Consider the following 25,536-nt stretch of genomic DNA (forward strand, 5'->3'; position numbering starts at 1 on the left):
TGTAAAACCAACTCTTTGTTGTCAGTAACTGAATGAATACTCAGCACACGTATCACAGTTTAACATGAATGCTGTAACTGTACATGCTAATATACATATCACATGCGTTGATATTAATAAAACATTCAAATACAGTTATTCAAACTTTTTAAAGAGGAAGTACTATAGCAGCTGAACTGCACTTTCTTTTTGATACCCAGGCTTTGGATGGTTTTATGGCACAACTAAATGAAGCCTGCATTAAAACATGATTTGTGCTTGTGTTCATTCATTCACATGTATTCAGCAGATTTAATTCTAGAATTTGCTGCCACAAATGCAGTTTTGACTATTCTAGAACTGATCTAATCTATCTGGGATATAATAAATAATATTTTATCAATCTCTCCTGGCGATTCACAGCAGATTGCAGGCTGTGCTTCGCATGGGGAGATTAACTGGTAATCGTGAGTGTTGGCTTCTGAAACTCAGCTTTTTGTTGTTTAGCTCTGGAGCTGCATTCTCCTGGCTGCCAGCAGGGGGAGTGCTTTCCTGCGCATTACCAGAGGCGTTCTCTGCATTCCCTCCTTTGTTATTCTTTGTCTTTTTAACCCTTTCTTTGTCCTGGGAATTATCATAGACAGTAAAAGAAATGGACACAGCGACCCCATTGGAACTCAATTGAGACAAATGAAGCCCAGTTTTAGCGTTTTTTAGCACTTCCGTTTCTGACGCGCAGACTCAAATGAAGCTTGACGACGTCAGCAACCTGTCTGACAGATGTAGATCTTCTAGTAGCTGTGCGTGCAAACTGCCATCGTTAATCTTGCAGAGACGGCGAGCTTGAGCGGGGAGTTCTTTGTCGTGAGTGAGCAGGAGTAAGTATTCTGATTAATTATTTTGTATAGTATTTTAAAATGTAACGCCAGTACGCCATATTAAGTTAATTGCCTGCGAGCTTCTCCTCCTGTCTGTACGGTAATGCGTCAGAGAGTCAAGTGGTTATGACGCAATCGTTAGCCTATTTTTTACAAAAACTGTTTATACGGGGCCATAATGTAACATAGAAGGCAATGGAGCCCTTTATACATTGTTGTGTATCTTTAGAAATAAATAATGGACAAACAGAGTCTTTAAACGCCTCAGATGTAAAGTTATTCGCTGTCAAAGTGACGCCAAAATGAATGGGAGTCAATGGGAATGCTAACGCAAGTGAAGTTCTGCTAAAAGATGGCAGCCCCCACCCGACTTCAACTTCCGGTCGAGTTCCTTGCCCCTTGGGAATTATTGGTGAATGTGATTGGGTCTGGAGCGCCCTCTAGTGCTGGCAGGGTGTCAGGGGGCAGGTCAGGGGGATTGGGTTTGCCCTCAGCCTGCTCCTCATTTGGGGTGTTCATTGAATGGGGAATGTTTGCTGTTGTTGCAAGTGGGACTAAAGGAAAAAACACAACTGTTAAGACATTTTGTGAGTATATTTTACTGAAGAACATAAACACACACAAACATGATGGATTGAATGGCGCATGATCACATTGATTGGCAGGTAAGTCATTATGTTTCATGCATCAAAATGTTTGTTTCTAAACTGCAGAGAATATTAACTGAGGATTTTATGTTAGACCATCCTATATTAAATGCTTGCTAAGAAGAGCTGCCTGCATATGTTGTGTTTTGTGTTTGTTAGTATCCTAGTGTTCCCACGAGGCCTTTTAGACTTGGAAAAGTTCCTTAGTCAACTATTATGCTTGTCAACCAGTTTCACCAGTGAAGTTTTGTCCACCTGTTTGAATTTGGGTCATCTGAGCAGGATAGAGCCCATAGTGTTGTGTTTTGAGTTGTTTTTTTCCAAACTCACCCATTCGAGCTTCTGTCTTCGGAGTCTTTCTGCTCATTGCTGTATCTGAGCTCTGCTGGAGTCTTAAATGAGAGATCTTTCTTTCCCTTCAGCCAGTACGTCTTCATATAACCTTTACCCTTAAAAACGATTAGAGTTGATTTTACACTAATTTAAGATGTTATTTGCTTGCAGTATGAGTCATATAAAGTAACACTCAAATTTTTTTCACAGAGAAGAATATTTCTTAAAATATGCTTAAGATCATATACACCCACTTGAAATGAAGCAGTTTAAATGTGAAATGCCACAGAACTGTTTTATATTCAACATAGTGTGGACTGGAAATTTACATTACTGAGTGCAAAGTATGTGTTTTGGGTTACATGAAAGTCTTGCTATACTTTTTTTAGTTCTGTACTGTGCATATTTTGTGTGAGAACCTAATATGTACACTACCATTTGAACATTTGGGATCAGTAAGATTTTTTATTAATAAAAAAAAAAAAAAAGAATTTAATATTCAGCAAGGGAGCAATAAATGTATCAAATAAGACAGTTACTTTGGTTAAAAAATAAATAAAACTAAAATTTGTTTCAGATAAATGCTATTCTTTTAACATTTCTATTAATCTTGAAACAAATGTATCACGTGTTCCATAACAATATGAAGCAGCACAACTCTTTTCAACTTTGTGAGTAATAATAAATGTTTCCTGAGCCTATTCGATTTATCTCTGAAAGATCATGGGACACTGAAAACTAGAGTAATGGTTATTGAAAATTTACTGTTGCCATCACATGAATAAAATAAATGTTAAAAAGAAATTATTATATTTCTCTATATTTCTGTTTTTACTGCAGCCTTTCTAAGCATTAAGAGATAAAAAACAAACACATTTGGTGTTCATAGTACAGTTTTACTTTGCATACCATTGTTGATATTGGCAGTGAAGGTGATGAGGTTGATTATTTGTTGTAGTACCTTAACAAAAATCTTTCCTCGTTCCTCGATGATGTATGGTTCATGCTCCAGATGGTCTTTGGTGGTCTGACTGATGTGGATTTGCATGCCCTAGCCGCACAGAAAGTGCGAGATTATAATTAGCTTTTTAATTAACTGCATTTTCTTTAAAATGAATATAAAATTACTCATTAATATTTTCTATTGCATGATGAGACCGTTTTGTTTAGTTATTAGAGGCTGTTCATTTTTCTCAGTACAGCATAAGAAAGTGGCTCACCACGCCATTAGACTCCATCCGAGAAGCTGTGTTTACTGTGTCTCCAAACAGACAATACCTGGGCATCTTCAGACCCGCCACACCTGCGACCACCATTCCAGAGTGAATGCCTGTGTGAAGACCACCACAAAAGAGTTAAAAAAAAAAGTTTAAAAAGTCTAAATCACTTTCTCATGTTGTGTGGCATGAAGAGAAAAGATTAGATGAAAGGGTTACAGGGGTGTGTGAGTCCGGGTGCACCCACCGACACGGATCTGGATGTTGTCCCCGGTGGAGGGGTCTTTTAGGTGATCGATGGAGCTCAGCATGTCTAGAGCCATGTCACAGATGTGGTGGGCATGGAATGTGGTCTTATTGGGCACACCTGCTACAACCATGTAGGCATCCCTAATGGTCTCCACCTGAGGGGGCAAGAGTATTTGTTGCATGGCATTTCAACCAATTTTGAAGGATTTAATGATGAAACTAAAGATTAAAAATCTTAAATTAGAAATATTCAGCAGTAGAAAATAGGGATGCATTGATATAAACATTTTGGAAGATGCAACTAAGCCTATATTTTCCAATTTTATATTTTATATTGGTTTTTCAACCAAAGTATATATCCAAAATAATTTTCATGTCATGTTCGATATTTAAAAAATTCATTTCATTTCATTCATCAAAAAAAGACATTTATGATGTATAATGAATAGATGCATAATAAAATAAATTTGCTAAATATTACGTACACTAAAAGTTCAGTGGGATCTGTAAGGTTATTACATTTAATTGATTTATTAAATTAATATACTTTTATTTCAGCAAAGATGCATTAAATTGTAAAAGTAAAAAAAAAAGTAGCAGCACAATTGTCGTGGCTGATGAAAATTCAGTTTTGCCATCACAGTAAAATAAAAAAAATAAAAATAAAAAGTATCTTTGATTAAATAAATGCATCATTAGTAAGCAGAAGTGACTTCTTTAAAAAAAAAAAAAAATCTTACCAACCCCAAACTTTTTGAACAGTCACGTATCCACTATTGACTGATATGTATACATAAAAAACCCTCTAAAATATGCAGATAACCAAAATGGTGCTGATATATTGTGCCTCCATTGTAAAGAAATATTCTGTCGTGTCATGTGGTTTTGGTTCGAGTTACTTACGTTACCTTATAAACATTGTGCTTTTCGCTGAGTGTGTCAAAAACAATGTAGATCTCATTTAGCATGTCCACCACCTGCATGGGGGTGATGTGGATACAGATCTCATTAAACTTCACCACATCGCTGAACAGGATGGTCACGTCTGGGAACACCTGGAGCGAGATAACAGATCAAGGACGCCACTTAAAAACAGCAGGACAGCACTAGAAGAAAAACAGACGACTTTTCATTGTAATTCATTATCTCTCTTGAGACCTTGATATAGTCAAAATCACAATGGTCACTCAATACTAAGAAAAAATTCATATAATTTGTGTGCTTTATTGAGCCAGTGGAGTGTGTACCTGACATGTCTCCAGTGCTGTGATCCCTTTGCGCAGTCGGTCTGCCACTGCTTTGGGGATCATGGCGTACAGCAGGGAATCTCCTCTCTTTTTCTCCTCATCCAGCATTTTAATGATCTCCTGCAGCTGTGCATACTTCTGCTGCTCCTGTAGGTGGCACAGTAAGAGTTCGGCCTGTCAATTGCATGTTATTTCTAGATGCATAGCCACAGCCAGAGACTCTGTGCTTATTAAACAGCTTAATAGACTTGAGTCAGTCCATGCCAGATATTCGGCTACATAACACCTTTTATATAAAATGTGTCTCTTTAAGGATGGTGGTGGATTACGGTATTTGTAAGTCAAGATTTTGAGCTCGGTGGCATCAGTGCGGCAATCATACCTGGTCAAGTGCCAGTTGCAGCTCGGCTGATTGCTGTGTTCCTGCCAGGATGAGCTCTCTGCTGGAGTCGTGCAGGTTTAAATCATTGACGTAAACACCCATTTTTATCATGTCCTCCACTGTCTCAATACTGTACAAGGGAGAATACGCTTTAAGACAGTCTTCAGCAGTTTTAGCTGTAATCTTATAGTCTTTTTTTGTGATTAAACGGTATGTAGAGACAGTCTGACAATTGTCGACTCATAATTACGCATTTTAAAACAGGATTGAATTGAGTAAGATGTGTTTATATAGACTAGTAGTTTTCAAATGGCGAGTAATTGGTCTGTTCTGATTGGCTCATGGACAGTAGGGGAAACATATGCTAATGCAAATGATAAAAAGCCAACAAAGCATGTAATTGTTCATAGTTGAGAAAATAAATAGGCTTAGTAACTTAGTAAAGAGAGTGGAAAGTACGTATTTTTGTTGAAATTTGTTTATTTTAAGGAGGTATTTGTTTGCCTTTGGGCACTGAATATTTTTGCAGTATTGGATTATGTCCAATGTAAAATATGAATCATTAAGCAAAACCAGGGAGGTCAGAGAGAGAGCGAGAGAGAGAGAGAGAAAGTGGAAAACGGTCTTTTAAAATAAAAAAAAATGACATTTTGGGGGATAAGGAAATTTTAATATTGTAAGTCAATCTCGGAATTAAACTGAAATGGTTTGAGTGCAGGATATGGTCCCTTTGAAATGACTTGTTTGTATGTTTTATGTGGCAGTAACTAAACTACTGTTTTCCATTAGCTCAGTGTTGTATACGTGTGAGATTATGAGGGCTTACATGGGAGTTCCTAGAAAGATGAGGGAGTCCCATTGAGGGACATACTTCATCTGGCCCTTGAGGTGGAGAGGCTTTTTAGGGGGCTCCCGCATGTCTTCAAATATGATTTCACTGCACTTCCCTACACAAGAGAGGATGTTTCATTTTTCACTGCATAGACAGAATATTTGCATTCATATGGATAATCTGGAAGTGCTTTCCGAGTCAATTTTAGATCCCAAATCACACAATAATGATAGTCATTTTATTGACTTGATCAAATTTCTCATTGTTGCTCATTAAGAGGATCACTTTACTGTAATGTGTCTAACCGGTGACGGTCTGAAAAGCCAGCAGTTCGATGTCCTCTCCTCCAGAATTAGCCGAGCTGTTGTACTGAGTAGGAGCACTGCTTTATTCCTGATCTGTCCCCTTCATTTCCTCCATCACTTTAATATCTTAGAGAACAGCAGAGGCAGTGACAGAAGTCAGCATGAGATGTTTAAGAATATTATCTGCTGTAATCTGTGTAGAGGCAAGACATTTGGGTGTGAACTGTCACATATCTGGTTTCTGATGTCTGAGGATCTGATTGGTCAGTGTGGATTTATCTGTCATTCTTCAGATTTTGCCCAAAATCATCTTAAGAATAGTGAAAACCTGCATTGTGCCACAATCTAATACTAATTTGATATTAATCACAAACTAATACTACTCTAAGCACTATACCTCTCTCTTCTTTGTTGGGTTTTTCACTTTCTTTTTTCTCCTCTGGTTCTCCTTTGCTGAGTTTAGGGATGTTGACCTTCTGTTTGCTCTCTACCACAGCCTTAGACAGCAGTTCAAACACATTGTTGAGGTGGGTGTAGATCTGAAAGAGCACACACCAACAAACCGCTTTTTCAGGACATAAATGCCGAGAGCAAGAGAAGAAAGCATAAACAGTTTTTCAGATGGCTCGTCTAAAACTCGGTTACTTTCATGCTGCTTTGGCTTTGGATATGTTCTCCGACCCTTCCGTTCACTCACATTATCCCAGCTGAATTCCAGCATGGGTCGCACCAGGGTAAACTCCTCATTGACCTTTTTGCCCTGCAGATCAGAAAACACCTCTTTCAAACCGTCTCCAATCCGATACATGGTCATGTCCCTACGGAATATCACGCTGAAGGGGAACATGTCAAAAAAGATTCCGCGCTTCATGGGCAGTTTCTCATAGCCTGGAGCTGTTTTCTGCTGGAGCATACGGTGCTTAAACGCAGCATTGTCGAAATTCATCTTGTACACCTTCAGAGAGAGTGAGAAGATCAGAAACGTGAGGAATAAAGAATAAAAGAGCTGGGTTTGTGGAAACAGAGGAAGGTAAATGTCTGTCTGTTTGGACTCCTACCACATATGTCATTTTCTCTGTTTCCTCTTTAGACAGAATCTCCACCTCAATGTCTGTGTTGTAAAACTGTCGGCCCACCTGAGAGAGCTGCCCTTCAGAGAAGTCACAACAGACGCTATTTGAATTTTAAACAGGCTGAGGCAACATTATTTAAACGAATGAGTGTCAGCGACTCACCGAATCATTCATTCAAAAGATTTGTTCAAAGCATTGATTCATTCTGAAGCAAGTGACTTATAAGTGAATCACTGAATCATTCACTCAGTCGATTTATTCGTACATGTTGCTCCGAAATGCTCAGTAGTTAACTTTGCTTTGGCTTTATTTAAAAACATCTGCATTGGCGGAGCGTATATTATTGACGTATTGTTTATTGAACTGTTATACATTAAAAAAGCAACATCACACTAACTTAGTCTGAACACTCTCTCCACAACAATGCATCTAAGAACATAACTCAGCACTATTACCTTTGACGAACTGTGTGAATCCTTTCCTGGTTGAACGGTAGTGCAGGGTAAGACTCGTCTCACATTCTTCCTCTACACAGAAGCTGGGTGGCTGGACTTTTGGGAAGGAGAAACGGAAGTACTCGTGCAGGTTATTTAGCTCATTGATGAAATCTCGTACATTGCGCCCCAGTACCTGACACATAGATAGTAGAAGAGATTTAAAAGTCAAATGTGTATACAGCTGTACAGTTAACCATTGAGAAAGCCCAAAAAAGAAAACTAAAAGCAAGATGTTAAACATACCGTTCAATAGTTTGAATGTGTGAGAATATTTGAAAATAAAGACGTCTCTTATGTTCACCATGGCTGTATTTATTTGATAAAAAACAGTAATGTTATGAAATATTTTTCTTTTAAAATAACTGTTGTCTTTTAATATATTGTAAAATGTCATTACTGTGATGACAAAGCTGAGTTTTCAGAAGCCATACCAGTCTTCAGTGTCACATGATCCTTCAGAAATCATGCTGATCTGCTGATTTGTTGCTCTACGAGTCTTGATATTAATGTCAGAAACAGTTGAGCTGCTTAATGTTTGTGCAAACTGTCAACTGATACCTTTTATTTAAGGATTCTTTGATGAATAGGAAGTTAAACAGCACTTTTTAAAGTCTTTACTGTGACCTTTGATCAATTTAAAACAACCTTGCTGAATGAAAGTATTAACCCCCCCCCCCCCCCCAAAAACAAAAATCCTTTATGAATACTTGTCAAATACAGAGTCTATCATGTTTGAAAATCACCTTTAAGATTCTCTCATAACCATAGTTTCCTATCTGCTTGACCATGTAGACCCCGAAAGCATACATCAGCTCATCGTGAGTTTTCCCCAAAACCTCTCCAGCTGCCTTTGCCAATCTTAAAATCAGATTATCACTGGAATAACAAACACCAGCAGTGTTAACTTAGACAGATGCAATATGACACTTCATTTATCAGGAATGCGACTCTTAGGACTTACTTGTACATCTGGTGTCGAACAAATTTGAGGTGCGGGATCTCCGCTCTGGCCTCGATTAGCCTCCATACGTCCTCTCCGTATGATTCATTAATGTAGTCATTCACTGCTTCCAAATACAGGCCATACATCTTCAGGGGGTTTGGAACCTCCACTTCACTGCCCCAGAAAACTGATCAGCCTGCAGAGAGCACAAAACCTGGATCTGAGATGCTTCAGAGACATCAAGATGCTTTTAGTTAGGCTTTTAGATGGCAAAAATCCATACAATGCCCAAATAGACAAGGTGCATAAACAAGTAGAGATTTATAGAGGACATATAACTCATCTCTGATATGATTAAACTGTCCAGTTTAAAATGAATAGATGTTCACTAGATATTATGTTGTTGCAGACCATTTTGTGTAATCTATGAGAGTCTGAGAGCCTCTTTGTTGCTTATCCATTCTTTTTTTTGTTGTCTATTTGTGTAAAATGCCATTATGTTTGATCGATGAGTACTGTATAATATGCCGTGCTGTTATAAACCATCTCTCCTGTGACAGGCTATTTAATACACAACGTCCTCTATACCCCTATATTCGTTGAAAACAAAATATAGCAGATAATACAATCTACTCTACTAATGAACACCAAAATTGATGAAACTAATAGATCAGATGATAGAGAAGTAAGAGTGTGTATGGGGCTTACCTGCAGACTTAGTCCTGTGTAATGAGTCTGTATTTTGCTAAAGCAGAACCTTCTTTCTCTCCCTTAATCTCTCTCTCTTTAAACACCTGTTTTTGGCACCTGAAGCACTTCATACGCTTTTCTGTCAGGACAATGGTCACACAGGCTAAAACGGGAGCAGGAGTGTGTTTGTGGCAGGTGCTAAACAACACATAAGCATGGAAAGTCGTCATCGTCCCCTTTTTCCTTCTCATTGACATTTGCTGCTAAATGAAGTGTAATCCTAAAATTATGCCATTTTTTATAATATTCTATTATAGATTGTATTATATTCTATTATAGATTGCTTGCCTGCTGTTGACTTAAGTTGTTTTTATGAAATCTATCCATTGTGAAATCCTTTATACTGTCATTAAGACATGTTTTATTTTGTTTATTAAGCTACTGTCATTCATTCTGATAGCTGATGATTAAAGGATCATTAATATTATGCATTTCTCTCTCTAAAACCTTGACAACATGCTGGATAAGACAATTTGAAGGAGATGAATATAGAGTGTATTATTATTATTATTATTAGGCTAAAGTCCCTTTATAGTCTTTTGGCTATATGCAAATGGTTCTTACCCTTTAACGGCTTAAATCTAAATTGTCTGCACTGAAAGAAAAACTGTGCTTAAGCTAACTTAATATAAGTATAGGAAATCCATGCACATGTTCTTAATTTTTTTAAAGTTTGCAAAGATATGTCCAAATTTGAGTAGACAGTTCAAATTTTACCAGTTGTTTTAAATAAGTTTAACGTTAACAAGAGGTATAATTAAAATCTCGCAAAATATTAACTTCTCTCTCTACTTAGAATGTTAATATGGTCAATGAAAGCCGATTGTTTTTGTCTCTGTGTATTACTCTCATTAGCCGCTAGGGGCCACTGTTGACACATCGTCTTTATGTTATTGACTCCACGCTGAAAGCTGCAAAACGTCTCGGTTGTTGACCTTTACTATCAGACGACTCATTATAGTTGCTTTGCAACGCAAATAAATGGATTACATTATATTTATCATGTATATTATATTTATATGTGTGTGTCAAGATGCGTGTGACTTATATGGGCATCCTATAAGAAACTCTCAGCACTTGACAGTGCAGTTAGTGGTGTTCAAGAAAAGGACCGGTGAACCGAGAATTGTGTTCCTTTTTAGCTTCCTCACAAACCAATAATTAGCATGTCTTTGTTTCCAGTCACCCAAGAAAGTCCTCTCTGCACCTATGAGCCTTTATCTCTCGCTTAGCCTATACCTTCTCTCTCTCTATGGTCTATTTGAATAATAAAAAGGGTCATATCCAATGTCTCTTTCTTGTTTATTTATTGCATTCTCTCTCTCTCGTCATGAGTGTACAGTGTAAGTTACAGTAGGTCACAATGCCTGTGATAAACAGGGTAGTCAAAAGGACTTTTTATCTCAGTATCTATTAGATGCTGGGTTTAAATACCTTGCTCAAAACTCTCTCAGTTTAGAATAGATTTGTGAATTATGATCTCCAAACTTTTTGTAGTTTTTTTTTGTAGTTTTGTGTTTGTTTTAGAAAAATATAATGAAAATAATTTATTGTATCTTTTTTTCTAGGAAATAACATTTATTTGTCTTGTTTTATGCATAGGCGATATAGAAAAAAGTAATTTTTTTTTACAGATTTACATTTTGCGTTTAATTTGTACTAATATTTTTTAATGTCAGTATTAAATCGTTCAAGGAAATCTTCTATTCCATTTGATGTTTTGATAAAAATTAGCTATTTAAAAAAAAAAAAAAAAGCTAGTTAGTATTAGAAGTATTTTTTTTGTAGCCATTACTTTAAGGTAGCTATACTGAAATTAATTTCAACCATAAACCTTTCTATGACAATATTCTGTAAGATTTGTGACCACTAGCCCCGATCTCCCCTATATGCCAACTTATATTCAAATTATTCCTTTTGAGATTTTGTTTCCAGAACCTTCCCTCGGTTTTCATCCAGTGAGGTACTTTTACTCTTGCCTCTGATAATTATGCATAACAAATACCTCGATCATTTGTTTGCATTAGCATTTCAGCTTTGTGCTGAAATCTTTCGAAAATCCCATGTCTGTCTATCTGTGAGGCAAATCAGGTCCTCTCAGAGGAGCTATGAAGCCGTATGGAGGTTGAATGTGTGTGCATGGATGTGTGGGAGGACAGCATGCTTATGGTTCCAAAGCCAATGCTCTGAAAACCTCTGCAGAATTTCTGTTTTATTCTTATGGCGGGTTCAGGAATTACATAAGACATCTTATTGATTTGTTGTTTCGTAAGTAATGAAGTAAAGAAGATGGAATAATTTAAAGACGTATATCTCCTTCAGATATCTCCGGCATACAACTGGCACTGTGAACTTGTGTGCTTGTATAATGACACACTTTTATGTTTGTCGGCCTGCATCTGTGTTGCTACTTCACTGCTGAATGATGGATGAGTCGTGTTTACATTACAGTCAAAAATATTACTAATGCATGTACATGGCGGCACATCCTGTGGTCTGACACTGATGGATTTCATGCATAATAAGGCCAGACTCTTTCAGGACCAGGAGTCGGAGGGAAGAATGCAAATGCCCCACCTCATATCTAATATGTATTCACTCATAAATGTTAATTCAATGAGTGTGCGTATTTACCACCACAATGACTTCATGGAAATATTGCCACATTTTCGAATATGAACTCACTATTTGGCAAATCATTTGTGTGGTCCCTGTAGATAGGATTGAGTCTGCCGCTTATTTAATAGGAACGTGACCATACAAAGGCAATGTGGATAATTCACACGTTGTGAAAATGGAAATTTCGTGGCAGATGAGCCCGAAGCCATTATGCCCCATAGCTGAATCTTGAATACCTGTCTGCGTCTGTTTCCTATTCCTCCGCTTCCTTTTTTCCACTCTCAGTCCACAACTCTCAATGAGACCTTAACGTTCCTCTCTATCAATGGCATCATATTATTTATGGCCTCGAGGGTTCATGTCTAACCACATGAGCAGTTAAAACATCTATGATCACTTCACTTCTAGCTCTGAAGCCAAATGCCTGTTTCATATTCATGCGTTGATCTTCCAGTGAGTATTTTTACTGTTTAAGGATGCGACTGCAATGCCCCAGTGAAGCACAGACGTTTCATTTTGTGCTTTTAATGAAATTATTGATAACAGTATTGATTCAGAGAGATTGGTGTGACCTTGACATTTGCTTGGCAGGCTTTTAGAAGATGTGAACCAGACATTTTTTTGATTTATATCGCCATAACACATCAAGTCGGTTTGTTTTTATTAGGTCGGTGGATATCAGATTGATGACATGGACTTGTAGGAGGCAGGTTAAAAATATCAATATTCAGTATGTTCTGTGCTTTCAATTGCACTTTCAGTTGTATAGGAGAGGGATCAGCTTTATTAAAAGATTGATATTTAAAGTAAAATTTTGTAATTTAATATATTTGTGATTATTTTCAATGCGGAAGGCTCATATGAGTAAGCAGCATTATTTTAGTCCTGCTTAAAATGTTTAAATTCAGATTCTTCAATGACTTCTTCATTGAAGTTTGATTTATAGTTGTAGGATTAACAGGGTAAATCTCCAGGGTAGATGATTTAGACGTAAATAATTGGATCATATTAGAGAAGATCAATTAATATTTGGGGAAATCTTTTACAGTTGTTCTGGAATACCAAATTCTATCATTTGCATTCAGGCATTCAGGCCCCCCAAAACTGAATGAATGTACAAGAGCTCTAACTTCAGGCACCTAGTGAATTATTTAGGCCCTACTGGTAATGTATTTCTCAAACAAAAAATCAAAGCTCATCACAGACTTCGAAAACATACAGTTTTAGGGAGAAAAAAAAACTAATTGTAAAATCAAATTAGATCAAAGAAGTGATGTGCGACCTAACAAGTCACATTAATCACTTTCACTATGGATTAGTTGGTCAGTTTTATTTGTGTTTAGTCTATCAACCAGTGATTTTCATTACTACATACATTTCTTTTTTTTTTACCAGGGTTCAGGTACTGTTTATGATCACAGTTCTCATACAGACACTGGGCCAGTCGGCTGTGAGCAGTGTGATGAATCTTTGATGCACTGAAGTCATTTGCCCTGTCTCTCTCCCTCCAACCTAAAGTGCACTTCACAGGGAGAGACTTTCATAAATCCACATAATCGGCTTTCCATAATAATTATTTGAGAGATACAGATTTTCAGGAGAGAGAGTCTTGTACCTTTGTCAGCATTTTGAGCTGCACATTAAAAATGTATTATTTGTTTGTATCTATTTGCAAGTGCTATATTGCTTTAGGTGATGCAGAGATCCTACAGAAAAATACTTTGTGAAGTTCTGATCGTATATTGTAGAACAATAGTGGTGGTGATTTTTTTTCTCTCTAAATGATTAATGATTAATTCAACCATTTGCAAAAAAAATGTCCACTTTGTTTTTTAATTAATAAAAACATATGAAGTAATTTGATAAATGACAGACTCCTAAAGATGGAATCATTGAATCATTAACTCAACCAATTTGTTTATAACTAGTCCATGCATTCACAATCATAATCCTACTGTATATTGCTTGGAGAGATTTTGTGAAAATTATTATAAAATAAGATTTTACATTAATAATTATTTATATTAAAATAATATAGCTTAATCATTACTAGAGTGCTGAAGTGATTTTGCCTACAAAAGTAGTCATCCCTGCAGCCCCCTTTTGATAAATTTTGGTACTACTGGTGACTCAGAATCGACACATTTCTCTGTGAAAGAACCAGAAGTATTTAAAATAGCGATATTTCTTTATGTGAGAGTCAGATGTCACACTATCAACACACTGGAAGACATTTCAGCTCCTTGGCAATAAGCAACACTTGTATTGGCATTTGCATTTGTTCATTTGGTGGTGATTTGGAAAACCTGGACTTTCCAGCAGGGAGGCAGCTGAGAATACATGATGCTTGCTAAGCAAGGCCTTAAACACCAAGGAGAAACCTGTAAGTCCTCAGCCTAACCAAAAGCCATTACTACAGTGTTGGCTAGTACTTCCCTTTGGGCCTGATATACAGCAAATCTCGCAGCTCTGAGCTATAGGCAAGAGCACAATAAGATTACAGTGTCTGAATGACAGCTAGCACAATGCAGGAAGGATAAGAAGTGCAAGAAAGAAATACAGACAAAGACAGACAGATGGAGAGAGAGGGAAGCAATCAGTGCATGAATATTCCATTTAATGCACTGGAGCAGCATAGCAGTGCCTTTATACCTTCATCCACCTGATCTGGAAATGAAATTACTGCAGCCGATGCTCTTTTCTTCAATTTCTCACTCTTCCCTTTTCTGTCCTTCGTCTTATCAAGGCTGACACTAATCCAATTTCAGCCCTTCTGGGGCCACAGCTTGCGCGGTTATGTATACTGATGCCTCCGTCGGTATACACACACACACACACACTTGTACACAATCTTACACACACTCTCGGTTCCTCGTATGCACCTTTGTGTTATCTGGATGCAACAGCTGCTCTGTAATTGCATTAGTGAAGTTCATTTGGCCGCAGCTGTTGTGGACTGGATGAGCAAGGTGGGCTTAATACACGTACCGATTCCAGCACATCTGCCTTTAAAATGCATGTGTGGACACACAGACACTCTTATTCATTCCCCCAACACATGCAATCAGCCTCACATTTTTAATGGCCATTTTTAATGCCTTCTAAATCTGAAGCAAACTGCCATGTGAAAACACAATCCCCTCCTTAATCACCTGTGCAGCACTGGAGGGAGGGATTAATCAATCATAACCCGCCTGTTTTTTTTCTGTGCTGCAAAGCATTGTGGTCTCATTTTTCTGCCACTATTTCTAGATGTACTCCGAATGACAGTTTCTCCAAGTGGTGTTTACTGCGAAGTGCGTACTCTATGGGATGAAATTCACTTAATAATTTGACAAATGTTGTTTGTTGGAATTCACTGAAATGACATCACACAACACTGAGTAAATAAATGTAATAGTATATGTTAGAAATTATCATCATCTACAGTGCATGATATCATCCAAAGATTCAGAGAATCTGGAACAATCTCTGTGCGTAAGGGTCAAGGCTGGAAAACCATACTGGATGCCCATGATCTTTGGGCCCTTAGACGGCACTGCATCACATACAGGAATGCTAGCCATATCTAAACATGATCCAGAAGCGCAGGCATTTTCTCTGGGCCAAGGCTCATTTAAAATGGACTGTGGCAAAGTGGAAAACTGTTCTGTGGTCAGATGAATCCAAGTTTGAAGTTCTTTTTGGAAAACTGGAATGCCATGTCATCCGGACTAAAGAGGACTAGTATAACCCAAGTTGTTATCAGTGCTCAGTTCAGAAGCCTGCATCTCTGATGGTATGGGGTTGCATGAGTGCGTGTGGCATGGGCAGCTTACACATCTGGAAAGGCACCATCAATGATGAAAGGTATATTCAAGTTCTAGAACAACATATGCTCCCATCTAGACGTCATCTCTTTCAGGGAAGACCTTGCATGTTCCAAAATGACAATGCCAGACTACGTTCTGCATCAATTACAACATCATGGCTGCGTAGAAGAAGGATCCGGGTACTGAAATGGCCAGGCTGCAGTCCAGATTTTTCACTCATAGAAAACATTCGGTGCATCATAAATAGGAGGAATTGCGACAAAGAAGATCTAAGACAGTTAAGCAACTAGATTGCCTGTATTTTACAAGAATGGGAAAACATTCCTATTCCTAAACTTGAGCAACTTGTCTCCTCAGTCCCCAGACATTTGCAGACTGTTGTAAAAAGAAGAGGAGATGCCACACAGTGGTAAACATGGCCTTGTCCCACCTTTTTTGAGATGTGTTGATGCCATGAAATTTAAAATCAACTTTTTTCCCCCTTAAAATGATACATTTTTTCAGTTTAAACATTTAAAATGTCATCTATGTTCTTATTCTGAATAAAATATTGAAATTTGAAACTTCCACATCATTGCATTCTATTTTAATCAACAATTTGTACAGTGTCTCAACTTTTTTGGAATCGGGTTTGTATATATGTATATATATAGATAGATAGATATACATTTGCCTTATTATGATATTATACTCCTACTCAATGGTGTTTCATTATTTTATTAGAAAGAAATTAATTATTTTAATATGCAAGAATGCATTCAATTGAAGTTCTATAAAATATGTATGTCTATAAAATATGTATTTAATTAGTATTTAAAGGTTTAGGATTTAATTATAAATAGCTGAAAGATCAGTGCAAATAAAAAATTTTCTTTAATTTGTTTTAATTTTTTTATTTATGTTAACATTCAGCAGTCTGATCAACCAATGAGTCAAGAAAAAGGTGTAATTGAGCACATTGCATTAATTGTAGAATACAATATTTTAACGCAGTACCCATTGTTGCATTCTGTGTATTTTGGCAAATAGTAGCTCATCTTTTTTCTTTTAGGTGATAGGCACACAAGTAAAGCTCCTATCTACGTGGATGGGGAATGTACAAGTGCCTGTCTCCTCTTATATGGTCTCTGAAATGACTGAGTGTACCTCAGAAATCTTCTGTCAGTTCATCAGGTAAAGCTGTTGAATAAGTTTACCATGTATAAAATGTAACCCATCTGAAATGCCCTTGACAAGGCTCGGTAAATGGGAAAGAGGTGAAATCTTTCCCCCTCAAAAAACAGCTCTTTAAATCCATTGCTCTGAGGAGCAATCATTGTGTCCCTATTATTCCTGCTGCTGTCACCCACAACAGATAGTGTGTCTGAGTGTGTGTGTGTGTGTGTGTGTGTGTGTATATGTGTGTGAGTGCTGAGTAATGGTAGGTGGAGGAAGGTCAGCCAGTCCTTGCAGAGCGACTCCAGGGAGTGTGAACAGGGATATTAGATTATCCGCACATGCAAATCACAGGCTAAAACAAAGGCCAGATTCAAATCACACCATCAACAGGCTCACATCAGCTGCTGGGAATGCATTTTTGTGTTTCTATTAAACTGCACCAAATAAGGAATAGTCCAGATTGAGTGCAAGTTAAGCTCCATTGACAGCATTTGTTGCATAATGTTGATTAAAAATATATCTATATTTAATCTATATCAATCTAATAAAAATGTTTTCTATAAATGCAAAAATCTCCATTATAGTGTGGTGCTATATAAAAAAAAAAAAAAGATTTTAAGAAAAAAAAGCATGAATGTCCACCCCTAAACATACAGTAGCTGGGTTAAAACACGCAAATGACACCGTACAGTCAAGAGTCAAAAGTTTTTGAACAGTTGAACAGAAATATTTTTACTATTTAAAATAACTGCTTTCTGTTAAAATGTAGTTTATTCCTTGTGATCAAAGCTAAATTTTCAATATCATAACTCCAGTCACATGATCCTTCAGAAATCATTATAATATTCTGATTTGCTGCTTAAAATATTTATTATTATGTTGAAAACTGCTAAGTAGAATTTATTAAGGTTTCTTTGATGAATAGAAAGTTCAGAAGAACAGCATTTATCTAAAATAGAAATCTTTTGTAACATTACAAAATGTATAATCTTATGTATATACAGAAGTCAACATTTGAATAGTGGATCAAGGTTTTCAAAGTTTTAGGACGACTTAGATGAAAGGTTTTGATCCACTTCAAATGTTGACTACTTTAGGCTATATATATATGTGTATATATATATATATATGTATGTAGGTTTTTTATGTGTTGTCCCTATGGTTCTACTTAAATGTGCATGTTACATGGTAAATTTGTGTTTGTAAAAGCTGGTTAACACTCCATTAACGACAACAAAAAGCAGGAAACCAAATATATAGTGTTCTACAAAACGCTGGCACCTACTTCTGTTTCTGTTTGTTACAGAACGGTTATGTGAGAACTTCATCAACAGCTAATTAGCTGAAGTTAAAGCTTTTGAGCTTTTAACAGTGGTTGTGCTAAGTGTCAGCTGCTCTTTTGAACCTAAAGAAACAAAAACTGTGAATCTCATGTTTATGTTAGAGCACCCTAAGCTGCTTTATATAAATGTATAAATTTAGCACTGCGATAAAAAGCTGAGTTTGACACCGAGTTCCTGAGATGAAATGTTCACTTGTGTCTGTGTGTGTCAGTGTGAAAGAGTGTGGGATTGCTTACTTCAGAAATGAAGGGCTCCCAAGAGTGTTTGCTTAGGTAGACTTTTATAGTATAACAGAAAAAATGGGCTGTTCTGTCATCTTTTACCCCTCAGGCGCAGACAGAGAGAGAGAGAGAGAGGAGGAATTGTCCCCTGCTAAGCTGCAACTGCTTCGGCAATACAAATGTAAACTGAAAGTGAGAGTGAGAGAGATTTTCACTTTCAACGCTTTTATAGTGTACATCAAAGACTCCGCTTTAGTTATTCAGACTAGTTTATTATTCTGTGTACCAAGAGTTTTGAAACCAAGTTTTAATCGGTGGAATGGCCATCAGTGAAATAGAAAATTAATAACATCACACTGTTTCGCAGAATAGTTCGCTGGGTGTTGCGCTCATGAATGTGTGAATTTATTTGCATATATTCTGCCCAGTGTCTTCATGATCATGTCTGTCCTAATTTGATGAAAGGGTTCTGAATGGGTCACTTTGGGGCTTGTCTTTTCAAAAAAAAAAAAAAAAAGATATATATATATATATATATATATATATATATATATATATATATATATATATATATATATATATATATATATATATATATATATATATATATATATATATATATATATATATTATAATTATTGCATTTATACTAATAATAAGCATGTAATGTTGTAAACTTTGTTTTATTTTGCTTGAAATTTATATTATTAGCATATTTATAATTTAATAACATTGAATAATTCAATAATAATAATATTTAGATAATTATTTATGTAATTATATCATTAACAATAATGTTATTTGTATGCATTTAAAGTGTTGATGTTAATAATAAACACTCTCAAAACTGTGGAGATGATAGTTACTCACCATCATGAACAGCACTGTGACTGCAGTGGAGTCATTCAGGTTCCTGGGCAACACCATCTCCCAGGACCTGAAGTGGTACAATCACATTGACTCTATTGTGGAAAAGGCTCAGCAGTCTGTCCTGTATTCATCTGTAACTGTTTGGTTTGGTTCAGCTACCAAAACACACATCAGAAGACTACAATGGACAGTCAGAACTGCTGAGTGGTTTATTGGTGCCCCTCCCAACCTCTAACGTTACATCTCCAGAGTGAGGAAAAGGGCTAAGAAAATCACCCTGGACCCCTCACACCCAGCCCACTCTCTCTTGGAATTGTTGGCCTCCGGTCATAGCTACAGAGCACTGTGCACCAAAACAGCCAGACACAAGAACAGTTATTTATCATTTGTGACCTTCTCTGTGAAATCCAGGCTAAAGTCTCAATATCTAATTAAGAGATAAAAAGCATCAAAGTTGGATTTCAACCATTACAACCATTTCACTATGATTTCAATCTTTGAAATGGCACTCATCAGCAGTGTTTGGAATAACGCCGTTTAAAAGAACGGCGTTAGGTAACTGCGTTATTTTTTCAGTAACGGGGTAATCTAACTAATTACTTTTGCCGTTATTATAACGCCGTTAAAATTACTGGACGTTAAATGCGGTGCGTTACTTTGCATTTATTTAATAAACTATGCAATCCGAACGCACCCCTGGCTCACACAGCGAGTGAGGAGGTGGGTTAATAACGAGATAAGTGATTATGATTGGCTAAGGCAGAGACATGTGTTTCATGGTAGCCAATCAGAGCCAGTGTTTTTACGCCAGCGGCGTCAAACACACACACACACACACACACACACATGCATGCACGCACACAGGATTCGTAGCAGAGATGGCGAGTCAGGAGCAATCCGATGAAAAGTTGCCATTTTCAAGGTGGAGATATAAGCACTAATTCAAATTCATTGTGGTCAAAGGCAAGAATGTGCATGTAATGTGTACATGCGTGTGTCACATATTACATCTACAAAGCTAGTGGCCAAAAACACTTTTCTTCCAAAGATAATACTTGAAGTGCAGGATAAAAATCTTGCTGTCTGTTGACGTGCAATAAATATTGAAAGTTATGTACGAACACCTGTCTGTTCCACTCATTTTAACTGACTTGTGAAACTGCTAAAAAAAAAAAAAAAAAATTATTTGACATACTTCATAGCAATTTTTTTCTTCTTCTTTTATTTTTAAGTAATGCAAATAGTTACTTTCCCTGGTAACGAGTTACTTTTATTATAGAGTAATTCAGTTACTAACTCAGTTACTTTTTGGAATAAGTAGTGAGTAACTATAACTAATTACTTTTTTAAAGTAACGTTCCCAACAGTGCTCATCAGTAATAAAGATATCAATGTTACATTTTCACAGAATTGTCTGTACCTTATGAAGGGTGAATTTATATAAAAAACAGTAAATCACAAAAAAAACTACTTTAGCTGGGTTTTCACAGACAGGTTCACATTTATTGTCTATTCTCTCATTTTATGTATGTCTGCACTTTTGTTTGTATTTTCTGCACCAGATGCTCCTAACACCAAGACAAATTCCTTGTGTGTGTGAACAGACGTTCTGATTCTGATTGATACTGTATGTATATACGTATGTTATCAAATTGTATATATGAATGTCACATAAGCTATATTTTTTCATTAACTATAATGTTATGAACTCTTATTTTCTTCCTGACGATTTGCATCTTCACAGCATTGCTCACTCAGACAACAGGTCTTTATGGCTGGTCATGTGTGACAAGTCATGATCGAGTCTTTGGTTAAAGGGCTCAATCTCTGGTGTTCCGCCCACCAACCAGAATCACCAATGTTTGGACACGCATGTCTGCTTTTCACCCAGAAGCCTGCAGTGCTCCGGGGAGGGCAGAACCAGAGACAGACTGATGATTTCTCCTGCACCTTCCGCCTGTGGTTCGGGTTCCTACCGTTGCTCCGCCCGCAGGCCTGCGTGATGTAGTGTAGAGGAGCGGGGCCTGTGAAACGCTGTCTGCTGTGAACTAATGTGCTTGTATTCTTCCTGCAGCAATGTCTGCCTCTCTCTCTCTTTCTCTCTCCACAGCCATTTGCCTCTTCTCCTTCTGTGAGTCTGGCACCCAATAGATCTCCTGCCTTCATTCCCCTGCTCAAAGAAAGCAACCCAGAGAGAAAGACATAATGAAGTGGAAAGATAAAGAGTGAGATGAAGAAAGATAAAGGTCAAAGTGGGTAACAGAAAGAGAAGAACACAGCTAGAGAGAGGGATGGCAACATTTGGAGGGAGTCATCAAAGCTGGATCTTTCTTCATCAGTGCATTTTGGTTGCGTGGTAAAAGCTCTGGTCCGATGCCAAGCATGCTGAGTCAATGATGCTCCTAATCTGGATTCGGGCACACATTACAGCGGCCCTGGAGGAATCTGGACCCCACTCATCATTTGAGGGGCTCTTCTCGGATGATCTCTCCTCCTGGCAAGGAGCATTAATGCGATGTGGAGGCCTCTAATTTCCCTGCTCACAGCAGGCCCACACTTCACCCTTTGTTTGGCTGAATTCAGCTGCTGAATGATTACAATGAGCACCTGATTACTTTTGTGCAGGTGTCATCTAAATAAATGCAGAGGCTGTTTAGTGAATAGACTATTGTCCAAATTGGCCTTAAGATGATACCATTTTACCTTCAACTTATGTAAATATTTTAAAATCATAATACGTTTACTTTAAGTAAAATCATATCAGGTACAGATATTAGATATAAAAAGATATTAGGTTTTATGTAACACTTGATCAAAATTGTGCATCTATGCTGAAATCATAAAACATATCTGTTACTGGGGTAAGAAACATAAACTTGTTTTGCCTTTGAATTTTTATATTCCATTTGCAGAAGTTTTTACCCCCTTGTTTTAAACATGATCTTGATATATTTTTCAGAAAACACAGCTTATGTCTTATGATATCTTATGTCATGACATTTTATGTAACATCTTAAGTAAATCTATACTGAACATTTGTAGTAGGAAAAAAATATTCTTTAAACAAGAGACAGTATATTTACTTTAGAACCAAAACTGCATTGGATATTTATAAGTTTTTAGAAAATACATCTTGAAATATATAATTTTTCTTACCCATGTTTTTTTTTCTATGTTGAAGCATAAATCTGGTAAGTATAAGAATCTGGCAAAGTTTGTGCTAAAAGTAGAAATAAAATGGGTTAAGACAAATAAACTTAATTTAAGATGTAAGATTATAAAATCCTATGCAAATGTTTTTCTCAAGCCTTTGGAAGATTAAAGCATGCTTAGATTTTAATGGAAAAAAGGCACAAATACTGATTAAGAAAACGATTCTAAAGTCTAATTAAGATTGTTGCGATGTCTGTTTTAGATGTTATGATAATGTGTGAGATTTATGATTTTGAACGGTTTATGTAATTTGTACCGCAGAGTATATTGCTGAATCAAACTCTTCTGTTTGCATATTTAGGAAGAAATCACAGTATGTTCCTGGAAGCAGTCAAGTGTGAAAGCACCCCGATGTTCTTGTGGATATTGAGTCTTCAGAAACTGAACTCAAATGAAAAGTGAATGAGCAGATGATGGGTGGAAAATGCTCCACTCAAATCTCTAACTTCGAAACTATTTTTTAAATCATACCAAACTTGAGGTTATTTTATATGACAAACAGAACTGTTAGTTCTATATACTGTAATCGACCAGAATCCTGCTGCGTACTGTGTGATCGTGTGTTTGTGATGATCCCTGGCGATCAGCGCAGCCGTTTCTCAGACGTTCAGAAGACAAGAGAGACACTCATTTCCTTTGTGAAGATCCTGTTCGCTTTTTTACTGCCGCACAAATCTGTATAATTCTATCACACTTGGATTAAGACTAGCTCAAAATCTCCTCCAGCGGGGTAACTGGACGCACACACGCAGAGTGTGGTGTTTGGGGGTCTTTGTCTGCTGTAACACTGGGTGGTGTGATAAATCCTACTTGACTGCTGCATGTTCGACTGTGCTTGTTTGTGCCAGTAGATGTAGTTGTGCCAGTCCAAATGTGGGCATATGCCCTCTTCCCCCAGCTAGTGCCAGGACTCTGACACCATCTGTCTGGATGTCACACTCCCATTTTCCAGCCCATTTCTTTCAACTGTAGAATGCTGTCAAGGTGTTTAACGTTTGTGTGGTTTGAAAGGAAAGGAAACCATTTTCTTCATTGCTGAGCTTTTTTTATGGCACATTATTCTGGGGCAGACACTCAGTCATTCAGAGCGGGAAAAAGGGATCAAATCTAATTCTCTTCAGCTGGATATGCAGGGAAACCAATCAGTTTATGATACTGCTGGGCTGTGTAGGAAAGCGAACATTAAAAGGGAGATTTACAGCTCTTTCCGAATCATCGACATGGCCTGTGACGGAGTTTACACCATACAGTGTCCTCAAAAATTATTTGAATGTTTATGTTGCACTTGAAAGTGTATGAATGCCTTTGCATCAGATAACATAATATCAAGCAAGTGGCTTATTCAAGCAAAAGATGCTAGACCCCAGCCATGCTTTTTAGCTGGCTTTTAACTCAAAACAATGTTTATTGGATGTATGTTGTCAGATTTCCTCAAGTTCATACAGGTTTTCTAGTGGAATAACCACTGGTGTATTTAATCATGTTACCTATTCACATGATCCATTAATAATGTGTGACAGACAAAACATTTTATTGCCTTTTTTGCATAAATTTAAGATTCATCAGGGATATCAATTAATTTTTTATGAAATGTTTTGACTGAAAAGTGATATTTTCCTTCAAATAAAATAATGTAATGGCATTTATTAGGGCTCAAGCCCAAAGGGCGAGAGGCCTATTGTTTTCCTTAGGATTATTTTTTATTATTAGGGCTCAAGCCCAAAGGGCGAGAGGCCTATTGTTTTCCTTAGGATTATTTTTTATTATTATTAGGGCTCAAGCCCAAAGGGCGAGAGGCCTATTGTTTTCCTTAGGATTATTTTTTATTATTATTATTATTAGGGCTCAAGCCTGGAGGGCGAGAGCCCTATTGTTTTCCTTAGGATTATTTGTTATTAGGGCCCGAGCCAATGGGCGCAGGGCCCTATTGTTCCCCTAAGGATTATTCTTATTATTTTTATTTTTTTTTTAACCTTCCGGGGGTTTTTGGGGGCCTTAACATACTCAAAAACTCTTGAAAATTGGCACACACATTGGAACCTGCGGCCATCAGGTCGCCGCAGAGACTGGAACCCAGGCGTGGCATAGGAGCTCTACAGCGCCCCCTGGAACACCGTTAGAAAATCCTGAACCATAGCTCACACATACTTACATGTATTTATATGAAACTCAGTACACTTATAGATCTCACTGAGCCGAACAACTTTCACACTCTATGTCATAGGCTCCGCCCAACAGGAAGTCAGCTATTCAAGGCTGTTTAATAAAAGCATGCTCTGGAATTTGAAATACTCCTCTGAGGTTTTCCACCCGTTCGCCACAAAACTTGGTGAACATGATCTCAAGACATTGAAGATGAAAAATTGCGAGGGGATTTTTGATATCTCGAACGGTTCGCCCGTGGTGAGGCGTTGAAATTAGGGCACAAAATTTGAAACAGGAAGTGCCTAATAACATCTGCGTACATTTCCTGAGTTTCATCAAACTTCATCGGTTTGTTTATTGTAATATGTTACTCGCATATATGTAACTATAAGGTGTCAAAGTTACAGCGCCACCAACTGGCAGCAGGAAGTGTGTCATTTTCAAAATTCTTTTAATTCAGCGTCTTATTTTTACTCGATTTGCTTCAAACTTCATCAGAATAATGACAAAATACAGCTGATGTAAATCTGTTGTGGGTATACTGATATCTAATATAGTGTTGCCATGGCAACGTGTCAAACTTGAATATTCTGTTATGGTGATTTTGAGGCAGACAACAAGCTCAGATTTACATTAAACTCAGAACACATATCCGTATTAATGATATCTAGACAATGGCATAAGCTTTTAAAAGGACGTGATAGAGGCACTCTATAGCGCCACCTTTTGTCAAAAGTGGGGGGGTTAGTTTTAGCTACAGACACCAAACTTGGTACATAAATTGTTCTTATCAAGACGGACAATTTTCTAATTCACAGTCATA

General features: G+C 37.2%; 1 long non-coding RNA gene and 1 pseudogene across 2 annotated transcripts; one reads left to right on the forward strand and one right to left on the reverse strand.

Annotated features, from left to right (window-relative positions):
• Nucleotides 1-8,910, reverse strand: part of LOC127974788 (soluble guanylate cyclase 88E-like) — a 10,578-nt pseudogene extending 1,668 nt beyond the window's left edge.
• Nucleotides 1,285-24,245, forward strand: LOC127974791 (uncharacterized). Of its 2 annotated transcripts, none has more exons than XR_008157360.1 (3): nt 1,285-1,444; nt 16,815-16,936; nt 22,870-24,245. It is a non-coding gene; the product is annotated as an uncharacterized LOC127974791 (long non-coding RNA). The 2 variants fall into 2 exon arrangements; XR_008157361.1 differs by lacking the exon at nt 22,870-24,245 and adding an exon at nt 21,466-22,388.
• Nucleotides 24,246-25,536: the final 1,291 nt, after the last annotated feature.

This window comes from Carassius gibelio, chromosome B16 (genome assembly GCF_023724105.1).
Source record: "Carassius gibelio isolate Cgi1373 ecotype wild population from Czech Republic chromosome B16, carGib1.2-hapl.c, whole genome shotgun sequence".
Classification (NCBI taxonomy): domain Eukaryota; kingdom Metazoa; phylum Chordata; class Actinopteri; order Cypriniformes; family Cyprinidae; genus Carassius; species Carassius gibelio.